General features: G+C 41.2%; 1 protein-coding gene across 2 annotated transcripts in view; it reads left to right on the forward strand.

Moving 5' to 3' along the window:
• XRCC2 (X-ray repair cross complementing 2) overlaps positions 1 to 17,678 on the forward strand; it is a 165,612-nt gene that overhangs the window by 35,352 nt on the left and 112,582 nt on the right. For both annotated transcript variants that reach the window (XR_008617302.1, XR_008617301.1), the window contains exon 2: positions 759 to 790. The gene's annotated coding sequence lies outside the window, so the exon portion shown is untranslated. The remainder of the gene's footprint in view (positions 1 to 758; positions 791 to 17,678) is intronic.

The raw sequence follows: 17,678 nt of genomic DNA on the forward strand, positions 1-17,678 counted from the left end.
CCACATGCCGCGGAGCGGCTGGGCCCTTGAGCCATGGCCGCTGAGCCTGCGCTTCCGGAGCCTGTGCTCCGCAAAGGGAGAGGCCACAGCAGTGAGAGGCCCGCGTACCACAAAAAAAAAAAAAAAAAAATTTAGGAAGTTTGCATTTGTTTTATATAGTATGTCTAAATTAAGAATATGGGTTAATATTTAGAGTATTGTTAGTCTGATGTATTATATTACATTGCATATGAAGCCTTAAATTGACATGAATTAACCTATATACATCTTTAAATATTTGCAAAATTATATTTTATATGAGCCTATAATAAATGACCATATTACAATTCAGAAGCTGAAAAGTGTAGTGAGAGTTGCCATGGGAACCTTAATGTGATATCCCCTTGCTTTCATTTAAATTTCATTTTTAATATTGCATTAACATTTTTGCATTTAATGGATAGATATTTGAATTAATATTGAAGTGCTGTGTCTAATATAAATAAAATATAAGAAATGAAAATGTGATTTTTCTTCCAATGAACAAATGAACATGTAATCCGAGATCTCGTAGAAATAACAGCACTTGAGTTTTAAATTATTCGATTTCATTCATTTATTTTGAAATTTCTTAAAGATCCCTTTTAAAAGATTAAGAAATATTTATGGATAGTCACATAACTCATGTCTTTAACATTTCAAATATGTTTCAGAATTTCCTGAAGGCTATTTGTGGGCAATTTACTTCACTGTGCCTTAATTTATTCTGTATTTTTCAGATTAGATGACCTCTGAGGCCTATCCTACCTCTGTAAGTCCATTTTATTTTTTTATTTTTTATTTTTTATTTTATTTTATTATTATTATTTTTTTGTGGTACGCGGGCCTCTCATTGTTGTGGCCTCTCCTGTTGCGGAGCACAGGCTCCGGACGCGCAGGCTCAGCAGCCATGGCTCACGGGCCCAGCCGCTCCACAGCATGTGGGATCTTCCCGGACCGGGACACGAACCCATGTCCCCTGCATCGGCAGGTGGATTCTCAACCACTGCGCCACCAGGGAAGCCCTGTAAGTCCATTTTAGTGTACTGATCATTTATAGGTTGATACACTTAATCTTGCTTAAAACAGAATACCATATTAACAAATCCAGATTCGTCTATTTAAGTTTATTATATAAAAATCTAACTTATGCTAGAGATATAAGGTATTATTTTATTACAAAGGATTCTTGACTATACTAAGTATTCACACAGATTATATGTGAATAGTGCGGTTAAAATTGAAATAAATATATAAAATGTATGGACAACAGAATCTGTGGTGCGAAGGGGCCCTTAGGTATCAGGAGTCTTAGGTTTTCTCTCATGCACTACAGTCAACTAGGTCTTGACTATATGCCAATCATTTAATTTCTTGTGTATAAAACAAAAAGAGTAGGGAATTCCCTGGTGGTCTAGTGGTTAGGACTTGGTGCTTTCACTGCAGTGGCCCGGGTTCAATCCCTGATGGGGGAACTAAGATCCCACAAGCCACGGGCCGCAGCCATAAAAACAAAAAAACAGAGTAAATTGGGATCACTGGGCTTCTTTTCTACTCACATACTCCCTAAATGAAATTCGGAAAATTAAGTATTGCCTTACACCTTTTGAATTGACCTTCAGAACTTTAATTCATAAGTTTAGATAGTGGCAAAAAGTTTGATTTCTGACATATTAACACTTTAAAATAAAATATTGGGGCTTCACTGGTGGCGCAGTGGTTGAGAATCTGCCTGCCAGTGCAGGGGACACGGGTTTGAGCCCTGGTCTGGAAAGATCCCACATGCCGCGGAGCGGCTGGAACCGGGTTCGCGCCCCGGTCCGGGAGGATCCCACATGCCGCGGAGCGGCTGGGCCCGTGAGCCATGGCCGCTGAGCCGGCGCGGCCGGAGCCTGTGCTCCCCAGCAAGAGAGGCCGCGATAGTGAGAGGCCCGCGCACCGCGATGAAGAGTGGCCCCCGCTTGCCGCAACTAGAGAAAGCCCTCGCACAGAAACGAAGACCCCAAACGAAGACCCAAGTCAAAAATAAATTAATAAATATTTTTAAAATTAAATAAATAAAAATAAAATATTTATTAAATATATCCAATGAAATCTACATATCATAGCAATTTTATACCTACCTCCCTTTTTTTAAATACAAAAGTACAGCTTGTATTAATACTGTGTGATTCCACTTATGTGGGTTTTGTAGAGTGATCAAATACATAGAAAGTAGAAGGGTGGTTGTCAGGGGCTGGGGGGAGGGGGAGATGGGGAATTGTTTAATGGTTATAGAGTTTCAGTTTTGCAAGATAAAGAGTTCTGGAGACTGTGTGAATGTGCTTAACACTACTGCACTGTACACTTAATGATAGTTAAGATGGTAAATTTATGTTATGTGTATTTTAACACCTTTTTATGGGTTTTTTGTTTATTTATTTATTTATTTTAACACCTTTTTAAAAAATAAATGGATTTATTTATCTTATTTTCGGCTGCATAGGGTCTTTGTTGCTGCACACAGACTTTCTCTAGTTGCCGCGAGCAGGGGCTACTCTTCGTTGCGGTGCGCAGACTTCTCACTGCGGTGGCTTCTCTTGTCATGGAGCACGGGCTCTAGGCGCGCAGGCTTCAGTAGTTGCAGCACGCGAGCTCAGTAATTGTGGCTCGCAGGCTCTAGAGCACGGGCTCAGTAGTTGTGTCGCGCGGTCTTAGTTGCTCCGCGGCATGTGGGATCTTCCCGGACCAGGGCTCAAACCTGTGTCCCCTGCATTGGCAGGCAGATTCTCAACAACTGCTCCACCAGAGAAACCCTACCACCGGTTTTTAAATTAAAATAGATTTAAAAGTAAAGCTTGTATTTAATAGTCAAAATTTTTACATCATTACTAGTTTCCTGAATTCCTTCTCCCTACAGAAGTTTGATCTAACATATTTTTTATATTTAAAAGTCCATTACTGACTGTTGACCTGATCACATGTGTCTGCAACAAAAATATGTATATAAATTTAAATTAGAAGCAATTTTCTCCTGTGATGTTAAGGTTACAAGTATTAAATAACTGAATAATTACTACAGCTCTTAGTAGAACACAGTTGGTTAAAACAACCTATGTATTTCAAATATTGATAAATAATGTGTAACACAAAGTAAACGTGCTGGAAATGTATTTCTTCATAAGCTGTGTAAGTTGAATCTGCATATTATAAGTACATAGTAGTTCTGAATAAATGAGCAGAAGTAGTTGAGGGTAGCATCAGGAAGGAGACTTGCCCCAATTTAAAAAATAAGTATGGATTTTAAAATCCAGTAAAATCTAAAAGTTAGTGTAATTAGAACATTAATAGGGAAGTTTAACTTAGCTTGAATATATGTTTCTTTCATTGGAAGTTCATCTGTCAGAAGTAAACATGGAAATATTCATCCCTCTTCTTTGAAATGGACAACTGAGACAAGCACATGGCGGAAGTTCCTTCCCTTGTCAAGAACTCAGAAAATGCAGAGAAAGTGCATTTTGTAACAGATTGCGATTTCCCAGGACGATGTTCGTAAATCTTGGCTATTTGAATAATTGGATGGATAGATAGGTAGGTAGGTAGTAGGTGGAGGACATAAGTCCTTTGCCATTTTGTTGCCTGGATGAAGTGAGCGTCCCCTGCCTTCGATATGCTGTGTAGATGCCTCTTTGCTCACATGGTATTCTCCTTCAGAAGTGATGCCTTCTTCTAAAGAATCAGAGATGTTAGTTAGGTCATTAAAAGAATTGTGTTTTCTCCACTGACACACTCTGTAAGCTATCCCACCATTAATGAATAAGAGAGGGGAAAGCATGAAAACCTGCTGCGGGTTTATGGTTCTTTGATTAAAGGAATCCTCACAGACACCAGTATTTCAGACTGGTCCCCCACCACCACCCACTGACTTGCCTTTTTTTTGGGGGGGGAGGTGCCTCGTAGTAAGATTTGGTATGGGTGATAGGTATGCCTTTTTCTTGTGTTTCTTGTGTAAAATGAGCAGGTACACTTTATTCTATAAAATGAGAGTATCTTGTGATGTTTCCATGCCACTGATAACTGTAAATGAGCAATTGAAGCATCCATGACCCAACAAGGACAAGACAATGAAGGGCTCAAGCTATGTCCATCAGGCAACTCAGAACAGCCAAAATGCTTGGCTGAAAGGGAGGGCAATCTGGAATAGGTGGCAGGAAATGATACCAATACTAGTTACAAATTTGGGGCCAGCTACAGCGGCAGAGAGTGGGTCTTGGTGTGCTTCAAGGAGATGAGTGGCTATTACCATTAAGATGACTCTTTCCTTTCTTCTGGAGAGGAAGTGAGGGCATCGTGCTCTCTTATGAGATCTGGATATTGTAAGAGGATATGAGTAGATCCAAGTGGTGCAAGGGGTTGACTGTATCTTACCCTGTGGTGTGCCACCCAAAATCTGCACAGCCATGCCTATTTCACCCCCCTACTCCCTACCCCCTTACACACACACACACACACACACACACACAGACACACACACACACAGCCACACACACACACACACAGCCACACACACACAGAGACACACACACACAGACACACACACTCACACACACACAGACACACACAGACACAGACACACACAGACACACACACTCACACACTCACACACACACTCACACACACACAGAGACACACACACACAGACACACACACACACACACACACAGCGCAACACTAGCAGTGGCTCGTAGTCCTCCGTGGTTGTGGACCCGGTAACAGCTGCTGCCACCATAGCCCCGCAAATCAAGGAGCCCCATCCACCAACTTGACAATGAAGACCACCTGCTGTGCCTGCCCACTGGCCTCTCCAGTAACTGCCTGGAGAGGCCAGGTAGCACAGCCTGGAAATTTAGGGGCCTTAATGTCCTCTGAGGCTGACTGACAAATGAGAGTTCAGGAAAGGAAGGGAACTGCTGTATAAGTTATTTTCCCTTCCTCCCCCTGAATGGACTGCTCCTAGGCGCAGCACTTTATATCAGCGCAGTGAAGACGCCCCGTGAGACCAAGCTGACTCTGTTAGGAGGCCGTGGCAAGCTTGCCGTGTGCCCCTGTGTATGCTCTTCTGACTCCCCTTTCCCTCACGCATAAATTATTAGTATGTACGCCTTGCCTCGTGTTCTTTTTCTGGGGAACACAGGCTAAGACAGTGCTGTACAAACAGTTCTCTGTATATCTATGATTAATTCTTCACACTAAATTCCTAGAAGTGTTAACGCTATATAAAATAAGGCCATGGGAATTCCCTGGAGGTCCAGTGGTTAGGACTCAGCGCTTTCACTGCTGAGGGCGCGGGTTCAATCCCTGGTTGGGGAACTAAGATCCCATGCCAAAAATAAAATAAGGCCATTATTTTCAACTTGTAAATAATTGTATGTTTGCTGTTCTGATTTTAAAGTAATATATGTTATCACAGACATTTTACAGAATAAGAAAATTAAAAGTTATATTAACTTTATTGGTGTATATACTGTCTCAGATTTTCTTAAGCATTATAATAGTTAAAAAACATTATTTCACTATTTGATTCCAGAGTTTCTTATAAGGAAAAAAAATGTATCAGCTTCGAATTAGATCATTGTTAAATGTGGGAGCTGAGACCTAAAGGCATAATCTGGAAACAAACAGGAAAACAAAGATCCTTTTTTTCTTGTTTTAAAAATCAAAACTGGGACCATATTGACCGACAGACTTTTATAACATGCTTTTTTTCTCACTTAATATTTTGTAATTTTTTTCACATCATTAAATTTTATGTGATTACAGTTTTTAATGCCACATGATATATCATGGATCCATAATTTATTAACCAATTCTCAACTGTTGGATATTTCTTTCTTTGCTTTTTCCTTTTAAAAATTGTTATGTGTTTTGGTGACATTCATATGGATATAATCTTTGTACTACTGTGTAATTATTTTCATAGGATAAATCCTTTATCTAAAGGAAAGGTTATACAAGTTTAAATTCTTAATAACTGTACATGAGGGCGCTAGATTCTTTACACACTTACCAACCACAAGTACTATCTCTCGCTTTAATCTTTGTCATGCTGCTCTCTGCAAAAGTGTATCTGATTTTACTTTGCATTTCTTTGGTTATTAGCAAGATCAAATACAGTTTTGGATGTTCATGGCCATTACTGTTTCTTTTGTGAACTGTCCACAATACGGGTCTGTCTTTTGTGATGTTTTCATCTCAGTTTGTCACTTGTCTTTGTTTATAGTATCACATGTATTTTTCTACATAATTGGAGTCATTTTGAGAAAAAAACATAGCAACACTTCATTTATTCACAGTCATTCCTTTTAGAGAATTTTCCAGTCAAATGAATATTAAATCTTTCAAGTCCCAACCTAAATGTCCCTTTCTCCACAAAGTCTTCCATGACTTCCTCTAATTTAGGTCTGAGTCACTCTTTCCTGTGTGTTTCGACATGTGCACTAACACTTCATTCAGACTTTCTTGTATTAAATATGTTTGCAAAGATATCTCGCTGTCATAAGCTTTTAGAAAGCAGGAACGATATCTTATTCCTTTTAGTACAACTCAGGGCCCAATAAGGTATCCTGCACATGATATATATTCAATACTGGGGGTTGAATTGATTTGTTAACTCTATAAATACCAACCCTTTTACATTTTAAAACATTTTTCATAGAAGTAGTTTTGAATTCTATATTTGCACATTTTCTTCAGCAGAGCTTATTAAAAAACAATTTAGGGTTTTTGATAACTGACCCTTATATGAAGATGAGTTTTTTTATAGGACTTTACTGTATAAGGCACTGATGCCTTCAGAGGTTTATAGTGCTACAGCCTATAACTAAGTGGCCCTAGGTGCTTTTGGATTATGTATTCCTCTCTAAAGGCACCTCTCTGCTGAATTATGACTGTGTCCAGTATTCTCCAGACAAGCAAGACTGTTAGAATTAAATCTAAAATTGGACTTAAATACTCTTTAAATTTATATCTAGGTTGGTTCCCAACTAGGTTCCAGATCACTGAGGTTGCCATGTATATGAACTCTGGTCATTAATATTCACCGGAACATTTTTTTTGTGCCCTACTTCTCTGAGTCTTGTCATTACATAAATCAAATCATGTTACCTCAAACTGTACAGAATGTATACCTGCCCTAACAATGTTCTTTTATAATTGGTACAATGTCATATGCATTATAAAGATCTGCATACTATTCTAGCATGATGTTGGACCTTTGCCATTGCCTTTTGAGAGCCTCTTCTGAGTGTCAGAACAATTATTCAAAACTCGAAATAGACACAAGAGATGAGATTACTGGGTGTTCTTCCAATGCCCTGCCGGGCTTGCACCTTTGACTGTTTAATTTATATATTTTATTTATTGTTGGCTGTGTTGGGTCTTCGTTGCTGCACGCGTGTTTTCTTCTAGTTGCGGCGAGCGGGACCTGCTCTTTGTTGTGGTGCACGGGCTTCTCATTGCGGTGGCTTCTCTTGTTGCAGAGCATGGGCTCTAGGCGCGCGGGCTTCAGTAGTTGTGGTTCGCGGGCTCAGTAGTTGTGGCTCGCGGGTTCTAGAGTGCAGGCTCAGTAGCTGTGGTGCACAGGCTTAGTTGCTCCGCGGCATGTGGGATCTTCCCCGGACCGGGGCTCGAACCCATGTCCCCTGCATTGGCAGGCGGATTCTTAACCGCTGTGCCACCAGGGAAGCCCCCTTTGACTGTCGACTAGGTTATTTGACATCTCTGTAGGAGCAGAGGTTAACTTGTAGATTTTTGTCTGGTTAGAGATACAAATAATTTATGTCCAGTAGGAAAGATAATCCTAGAGGTTGTGGGTTGTGGCCCTGTGGGACATTAACTAGTTTTGTATCTAACCTAGCAATCTTATCATAACATTCCTTTTTAAATTTATTAATACTTAGCTGCTCCAATTCTCATTTGAACCCAGTCTTTTACCGTTTCCCTCATTAACTAATGAGTTGAATAGAATCATTCACCACGTGTTTATTTTATATGTGAGAGGTCGTGTTTTTATCCTTTTGAAAATTATTCTTTGGCATCATGTTAGGACCCCTCACTTTTACTTTAGCCTCCAAGTAGTTTAGGTTGTTTGGTAAACAAAAAATATACTATTACTAACAGAAACCAGTCAGCTGGTATCCAATCCCAGCCAGACTTTTTTTTTCCTTCTTTCACCGTTGAGTGCTTTTTCTGCTGTAACCTAGGAAAGAGGGACCAGAGAGCTGCACCAGGATCATTCTTTTTGTTAATCCATCTGCCAACAACATTTATTAAGCCCCGTGTGTGAAGAGCATGGCCCTGGAGGACACAGTGAACACGCATTCAAAGCGGGGATGTTGCTGCCTAGTTTCATGTTACTGTTTTCAACTAGAATCCTGCTCGGCCAAAGCATGAGGGAAAATAATACACCAGGATGGTGAAACGAAGCTAATACATTAACATTTTGCCAGATAAACAAAGTTCCATGTAGCATTAGCTAAGTTATCATTCAAAAATGGTCATTTTGTTGTTGGGTTTTTTTTAACTGAATGGATAATAACATAGTAAGACTAATACATTTGGACCTTAGACTCAGGCCTCTGATATGAGAGAGTCGCAAGAAAATGTTTCTTTTTAAAAAAGCACTATGAGGGCTTCCCTGGTGGCGCAGTGGTTGAGAGTCCGCCTGCCGACGCAGGGGACGCGGGTTCGCGCCCCGGTCCGGGAGGATCCCACGTGCCGCGGAGCGGCTGGGCCCGTGAGCCACGGCCGCTGAGCCTGCGCGTCCGGAGCCTGTGGAGCGCCTGGCCCCGTGAGCCACGGCCGCTGAGCCTGCGCGTCCGGAGCCTGTGCTCCGCGACGGGAGAGGCCACGACAGTGAGAGGCCCGCGTACCACAAAAAAAAAAAAAAAAAAAAGCACTATGAGAACTATGGCTGACGGAGAATGTTTTACTCCAGACAAATATCAATTCTATCATTTTATTCAACTTAGATTGAGCTTCAATGCCCAGCTCAAATCCTGTGTGCTCTGTGAAGCTTCGGTGATCATCCAAGACAAAGTTAACTTCTGCACACTTGTTTGCATCCCTCATTTGAGACTTATATACTGTCTTGACCATTATTTTTATGTGCATCTAGTTTTTCTCTCAGTCTAGACTATAAATTCCTGGGGAACAAGTTTTGTTTCCTGTACTTTTATGTCTTTCACAATGTTGGTTATATAGAGCCACTCAATAATCAGTAGCTGTTGGTTGGTTCATAGGAGAGCAGATTACTCTTGGCCAATGTTGGTAGAAAAAGTGCTATAGCCTGACTTTTTTTTTTAAGATAACCAAATTCATTGGTAAATGATACATTTATTTCTCTGAATGATCTTGAAGTAATGCATGCAGTCTCCTGTACAGCATTTTTAAACTATCCACAGCCATTACTGCTGTTTTCTTTATACTGCACTATGCTTAAAATTGGAGTTGTATTTATTTAGCAGAGAGCTTATGAAACTACTCTTGAATTTTCAATGTAATATTTAAATTTGACTCATCTAATGAAGAGCAGGATGTGCACAGGGAGAACAAATCTAATTCCATATAATAACATGCATTTTACATTTGGTTGAATGAAACATTTATTAAAGCCACATGCCTTGTTTCTCATGGCAGCTAGTTAGAATCTCAAAAAGTCTAATACATTAGAGAATTAGAGTAGACCCTAACAGGATATGTGGATTATTTCCTACTTTAAGGATAGCCTGTCTCCCAGTCACAAAAATTAAGGTTTTGTAAAGAGTATATATCCTCCATAACACATATCTTAGTACTTTGCTCATAGGAGTTTATTAAAAATTCCTGACTGAGTCATTAGGGTAAGCTGTGAGCTAACACATGGACAGCATAAGGGACCACTTTACCCTTTGTGATGTGAACCCTCTTCCAAGTCCAAGTAAACTTTAGGGGGACTCTATTATAAAAGTCCTAAATAAGGCAAGAATATTATGGCATAAAAGGATAAAACTCTTGGTGTTTTTCAACCAGTGATTCTCAAACTTTACTGTATATACAGATTACCAGAGGATTTTGTTAAAATGCAGATTTTGATTCTGTGTGTCTGGGGTGAGGCCTGAGATTCTTTATTTCTAATAAGTTCCCAGGTGGTGCTACTGGTGTTGGTCTGGGATTGCACTGTGATAATCATTGCCTTAGAGAATCTGGGACTCTCAGACCCCTCAGTGCTGCTGCCCTAGAATCTACCCTCTTCCTGAAACTCTTTTATCTTTTTCTCTTCTTCATGTTCTAGCCCATAGGGCCATTATAACTTCCCCCTACCAGTGATCCCTGTTATTTCACCAACACGAAATAGGACTCAGCCCCCTTTCTTTTCTTTTTTTCTTTTTAAATTAATTAATTTATTTAGTTTTGGCTGCGTTGGGTCTTTATTGTGGTGCACGGGCTTCTCGTTGCGGTGGCTTCTCTTGTTGCAGAGCACGGGCTGTAGGTGCATGGGCTTCAGTAGTTGTGGCACACGGGCTTAGTTGCTTCGCGGCATGTGGGGTCTTCCCAGACCAGGGCTCGAATCCATGTCCCCTGCATTGGCAGGCGGATTCTTAACCACTGCGCCACCAGGGAAGCCCAGCCCCCTTCCTTTTCAATAATGAGCTATTTGTGATGGAAAAAATGGAGCAAGATTAGGAAGTGAAGTATCAGATGCTCCCCAGACATGAATTCACTGCATTTGAGATTATTCAAAAAAAACAGTTGGATCTTTTACATCATAGGCAAGGATTTACCTATAACCCATAGTAGAATTTAATTGCAGTTACTGGGATGAAACATCAAGCTGAAATTCTGTCCAACAATATGGCTTTTTTCATATGGAAAATTGGAATCCTTGGAGGATAGTAACCAGAGGACTATTTATCTGCTGGTTTTCATTTGGAAAATAACTCCGACCATACTACAATAACATACAAATGGAAAGCCTCCTTGATGCCCTTTAAAATTCTGGCTCCAAATATAAATCTCAAATATGTTTTAATGTGAGACAGTGAAGAAAAACCAAAAGAGTGAAGGAACAGCACTAAATAGTCTTCAGCTAAATAAATACTTCCTTGCATGGATACAGGTTTAATTTTAAGCCTCCTTATGAGCTACCCCGGTTACCTAAGACCTAGAAAACTTTGTGAGTAGTTTCCACTGTGATCCTTCTTTTGTTTTTACTAAGGAAAGAAATTGAAAGCTAAGAGTGCTCTTGCACTGACATAAGGAAACACCTGAATAAGAATTGGGAATCTCCTCTAGAAAACTCCCCTCACCTGGCCTCGTACTTCCTTGGATTCCACTGGTACTCCAGAAGTACTTGGGGGAATATTGCCATATTGAACAGAGTACCCAGAAGATATTAGTTAGTAAAATGAAATCTTTCTACTTTGCCATTTCCAAACACAGAACTTGGACCTGGCACAAAATAGGCTTGATACGCGTTTGCCACAGGTGGAGACACATCATACAAGTTCAAGATCTTTCTACTTGCAGGCCTGTACAAGGCTGGGATTGAGCATGCCTGTGCCTGTGGCACTGGCACATGCTGCGCCTCCTCCTCTAATCTCTTCATCTCACCTTCTCCTTCTCGTTGCAGCCACTCCCGTCCTTTTCCCCCCCTACAGATAGTCATTGTCCAAGCTAAAACTAACCTAGTTGCGGCGAGTGGGGGCTACTCTTCGTTGCGGTGCGCAGGCTTCTAATTGTGGTGGCTTCTCTTGATGTGGAGCACAGGCTCTAGGCATGCAGGCTTCAGTAGTTGTGGCACGTGGGCTCAGTAGTTGTGGCTCACGTGCTCTAGAGCGCAGGCTCAGTAGTTGTGGCTCACGGGCTTAGTTGCTCCACGGCATGTGGGATCTTTCCGGAACAGGGCTCGAACCCATGTCCCCTGCATTGGCAGGCGGATTCTTAACCACTGTGCCACCTGGGAAGTCCCAACAATACCCTCTTTTAATAGTTGGCAGTCTTAGGATCAGAAATTAAGTAATTTATCCAAGAACAGCAACTAATACATTGAGTTAAAATCAAATATAAATTCATTTAAATCTAAGCCCTACCAGAAGAACTTGGCAGTCCACTTCTGATGGGATACAAACCCCAGGGCTAGACATCAGCACTTTTGCCCAACATGGTGCCTGTGTCAGCTCTCCCCAGGATGCTGGTCTGAATTCTGTTACTGAGACAGTTTTCAGGAGCACACACCCAAAGAGGTTACATTCACATTTATGCTGGGGTCAGTGCAAGGTGGACACTGCTCTCGTGGCATCTCTCAGACTCACCTCACACCCGTTTCTCAAGTAAGGGAGAGGCACATTTCATTTCCCCAGAGGTTTTTGAAGGAATTGATAAAGTGAGTTTGTTGGAGAGCCAAGTTTCCCAAGTTCCAGCTTTGAATATTATGTTCACTGTCTCTCCTATTTTGGCCTCTGCAGTTTGAGCAAATGTATTTTTGAAAGGTATTAATCTAATTATCTGTCCATATATATTGATCTATTTATCCATCTGTTTACTTCCTATACCCCTGTACTGAAAATAATAGTCTCATACACAGAATTATTTGGGTCACATTTAGGTTTTTGCATTTAACTTAGACCAAATTTAAGAGAGACATTTTTAAAAAGTGGCTATGATGTTTAGAGTTTCAGAAATTTCCTCATTTAAAGAAACATTGGTGGGACTTCCCTGGTGGCGCAGTGGTTAAGAATCCACCTGCCAGTGCAGGGGACACGGGTTCGATCCCTGGTCCAGGAAGATCCCACATACCGCGGAGCAACTAAGCCCATGCACCACAACTACTGAGCCTGCACTCTAGAGCCCATGAGCCACAACTACTGAGCCCGTGTGCCACAACTAGAGAAAGACTGCGCGCAGCAACGAAGACCCAACGCAGCCAAAAATAAATAAATTAAATAAATAAATTTATTAAAAAAAAAAAAGACTCCGTGCTCCCAATGCAGGGGGCCTGGGTTCAATACCTGGTCAGGGAACTAGATCCCACCTGCATGCTGCCACTAAGAGTTTGCATGCCACAACTAAGGAGCCCACATGCCACAACTAAGGAGCCCTGGAACCACAACTAAGACCTGGTGCAACCAAATAAACAAATAAATAAATAAATATTTTTTTAAAAAAAGAAACATTGGTTAATTAATTTTAGGGACTTCCCTCGTGGTCCAGTGGTTACGAATCTGACTTCCAATGCAGGGGACACGGGTTCAATCCCTGGTCAGGGAACTATGATCCCACAGGCTGCGGGGCAACTAAGCCCCCATGGTGCAACTACTGAGCCCGCAACTAAGCCCATGCGCTGCAACTAGAGAGAAGCCCGCTTGCCACAACGAAGATCCTGCCTGCCGCAACTAAGACCTGATGCAGCCAAATAAATATATAAATCTTTTTAATTAAAAAAATTAATTTTAAAAAGAAAAGAGTAAAGGGAGATTTGATGCCAGGTCTTAAATGTTTGAAGAACTGTTTAACACAGGAAGGATTAGACAATTTATTTGCTTTCAAAACTGTTATCAATTGCTGACATATTTCAGGTCAAAATGACCTTTTAACATAAGCTGTCCAGCGTCAAACCATTTGCCTGTGTAGGAAATCATAAACTGTCACCAAGCAGAGATTAAAGAACTATGAATCAAGGATATTTAGGTCTGTCTTCATTGACTGAAGGGTTGACCTTACTGACATTAGAGGTCCCTTCTAAACCTTAAGATACAATTTAAGAAAATGAAAACACTAACTTTAAAAGATATATGCACCCCTATGTTCATAACAGCACTATTTACAATAGTCAAAGATATGGAAACAACCTAAATGTCCATAGACAGATGATTGGGATAAAGAGATGTAACCTTAAGATACAATTTAAGAAAATGAAAACACTAACTTTAAAAGATATATGCACCCCTATGTTCATAACAGCACTATTTACAATAGTCAAAGATATGGAAACAACCTAAATGTCCATAGACAGATGAATGGGTAAAGAAGATGTGGTACATAAATACAATGGAATATTACTCAGCCATAAAAAAGAATGAATAATGCCATATGCAGCAACATGGATGGACCTAGAGATTATCATACTAAGTGAAGTAAGTCAGACAGAGAAAGACAGATATCATATGATATTGCTTATATGTGGAATCTTAAAAAAAAAGATACAGGGCTTCCCTGGTGGCGCAGTGGTTGAGAGTCCGCCTGCCGATGCAGGGGACGCGGGTTCGTGCCCCGGTCCGGGAAGATCCCACACGCCGCGGAGCGGCTGTACCTGTGAGCCGTGGCCGCTGGGCCTGCGCGTCCGGAGCCTGTGCTCCGCAATGGGAGAGGCCACAACAGTGAGAGGCCCGTGTACCGCAAAAAAAAATAATAAGAAGAAATAAATAAATCTAAGGGAGTTCCCTTGTGGTCCAGTGGTTAGAACTCAATGCTTTCACTGCCAGGGCCCAGGTTCAACCCCTGGTCAGGGAACTAAGATCCCCACAAGCCTCGCAGCATGGCCAAAAAATAAATAAATAAAAAGATTTTTAAAAATAAAAATAAATCTAATCCATGGAGATGATTTCTGGAATAATGATATGAGGAGCCTTTCCTAGTGAAACCACTCTAACAGGTAAAAATTACTTTTAAGAAACCAACTATTTTAAAGTCTCTGTGTTAAGGGCATACAACAAATGAAGAAACATTGATCCAAGAAAATCTAAATCTTTCTAAGAGAACAGGGAGAGTCTTTAGCACTTGAGGTACCACCTACTTCCTTCCTCCTCCTCCCTGGCCCAGCTCAGTGTGATGAAGCTCTACCCTGGACAGATCCAGACAAGAACATAAGGCTTTCTCTCCCACCTCCCAGCGATCAGCTACGGTATCTTTCTGTGAAGGACAAGGCACCAGCATTTCTCAGTTTCTCCCAAATACATGTTGAAGAAGCTTAAGTCTTGGCAAAAGTGGCTGAGCGATCTGGGTCTTTCTTCTCTACCTAGTACCCACTCATAGGGTGAAAACTCTACCCCCAGGCACAATAGACCAAGAACACTGGGGCTCCAACAGTCTTCACCCAAGCTCAAATAAAGTGCAGATGATTTATGCCAGGAGAGAAAAGCCAAGAAGACCAGAGACTACTGCCCTACCCAGTACCCTGCTTATAAATCAGGCCTGTCACTCCAAGAGAAGCTGGCACTGTCACTCTGAGAAAAGCTCCAGAGTAGTGGTACAGAGGCAAGCTATGAGAATGGAGAGCTCCAGGGAGTTCCCTGGTGGTCCAGTGCTTAGGACTCCATGCTTTCACTGCCAAGGATGCGGGTCAAAGAGAGCTAGTTCCTACAAGCCACACGGCATGGCCAAAAGTTAAAAAAAAAAAAAAAAAAAAAAAAAAAAGAATGGAGAGCTCCAAAGGGATCTGACCTTATTTGGAATAGAATGTGAGGAGGTTCAAGCCTAAGAGTGCTCCCCAAAATAAAGGAAAGTTTGGTGGTAAGCACTGAAGAGGAGGCTGGCAGATTCAATAGAGCAAAAAGTTAAATTATAAACCAGCTGCAAGTTTACCAAAAAGAACCAAAGAATGAGACTGCTAAGAAGAGCCTACTGGGATAAGAGCAAAACCCAAAGACTGGCCTTAAAGACTACTCCTGCAGAGTGACCTGAATTTAATTGAATCGGAATGTGGCAAAATGTATGCTCCAGGGCATTGCTAAAGACAGTAGAGCAATTTGCCTGCAATTACTGAAGACTAACAGCTGGGTGTGATACCAACAGTGACAGACAACTTAAAAAAGATCAGAAAAAGAGGTGACTATGTATGCCTAAGGCTGTACCCGCTGATGAGCAACTTCAGAGGGTGCACATAGCCAAGGAAAATAGATTTTAATAAAATAGCCCTGCCAAGTTATTGAGAAAAATAAGCAAAACACAACAGTCCTTTTGGGGTGAGGGAGGGGGGATTAACACTGGAGTTACTACAGTATATTATCTAAAATGTCAAATTTTTAAAAAATTACCAGTTATGCAAAGAAACAGGAAAGTGTGACCATACACATGGAAAAAAAAAAAATCAGGCAACAGAAATTGCCTATGAGAGGGGCCAAATATTGGATTTAGCAGGCAAAAATCAAATCAACTATTTGAAGAAAAGTATGATCACACTGTCTAATCAAATGGAGAATAGCAATAAGGAAATATAAATCATAAAAAAAAAAACCCAGGGCTTCCCTGGTGGCGCAGTGGTTGGGGGTCCGCCTGCTGATGCAGGGGACGCGGGTTCGTGCCCCGGTCCGAGAAGATCCCACGTGCCGTGGAGCAGCTAGGCCCGTGAGCCATGGCCGCTGAGCCTGCACGTCCGGAGCCTGTGCTCCGCAACGGGAGAGACCACAGCAGTGAGAGGCCCGCGTAACGCAAAAAAAAACCAAAAAACAAACAAACAAAACCCCAAACAGTTCTACCAAACATTTAAATAATTAATACCATTCCTCACACTCTTCCAAAAAATAGAAGAGGGGGGAACACTTCCATACTCATTTTATGAGGCCAGCTTTACCCTCATATACAAAAACTAGGCAAGGACACTGCAGGAAAAGGAAATTACAAGCAAATATTTGTGAAGAACATAGATGAATAATCCTGAACAAAAATTAGAAAACTGAATTCAACAATGCATTAAAAGGATCATACACCATGATCCAGTGGGATTTATTCCAGGGGTGCAAGGATGGTTCAACATCCTCAAGTCAATCAATGTGATACACCACATTAATAAAATGGAGGATAGGGACTTCCCTGGCAGTCCAGCGGTTGAGACTTTGCCTTCCAATGTAGAGGGTGTGGGTTCGATCCCTGGTCAAGGGGCTAAGATCCCACATGTCTCGTGGCCAAAAACCAAAACATCTAACAAAAGCAATATTGTAACAAATTGAATAAAGAGTTTAAAAATGGTCCACATCAAAACAAATCTTTAAAAATAAATAAATAAAATGAAGGATAAAATCATATGATCATCTCAACAGATGCAGAAAAAGCATCTGGCAAAATTCAATATCCAATTCATGATAAAAAACTCTCAACAGGGATTTCTGTGGTGGCACAGTGGTTAAGAATCCGCCTGCCAATCCAGGGGACATGGGTTCAAGCCCTGGTCCGGAAAGATCCAACATAACGCAGAGCAACTAAGCCTGTGTGCCACAACTACTGAGCCTGCGCTCTAGAACCCGCGCATCACAACTACTGAAGCCCACGCGCCTAGAGCCCGTGCTCCACAACAAGAGTAGCCACTGCAATGAGAAGCCTGCACACCTTTTTTTTTTTTTTCCTTAGGAGAACAGTATGGAGGTTCCTTAAAAAACTGAAAATATTTGTTTTTCCTTCTGACTTACTTCACTCTGTATGACAGACTCCAGGTCCATCCACCTCACTACATGGAGAAAAACAAATACCATATGCTAACGCATATCTATGGAATCTAACCAAAAAAAAATGTCATGAAGAGCCTAGGGGTAGGACGGGAATAAAACACAGACCTACTAGAGCATGGCCTTGAGGATATGGGGAGGGGAAAGGGTAAGCTGTGACGAAGTGAGAGAGTGGCATGGACATATATACACTACCAAACGTAGGGT

Source organism: Physeter macrocephalus, chromosome 5 (assembly GCF_002837175.3).
Source record: "Physeter macrocephalus isolate SW-GA chromosome 5, ASM283717v5, whole genome shotgun sequence".
NCBI classification, from domain to species: Eukaryota; Metazoa; Chordata; class Mammalia; order Artiodactyla; family Physeteridae; genus Physeter; species Physeter macrocephalus.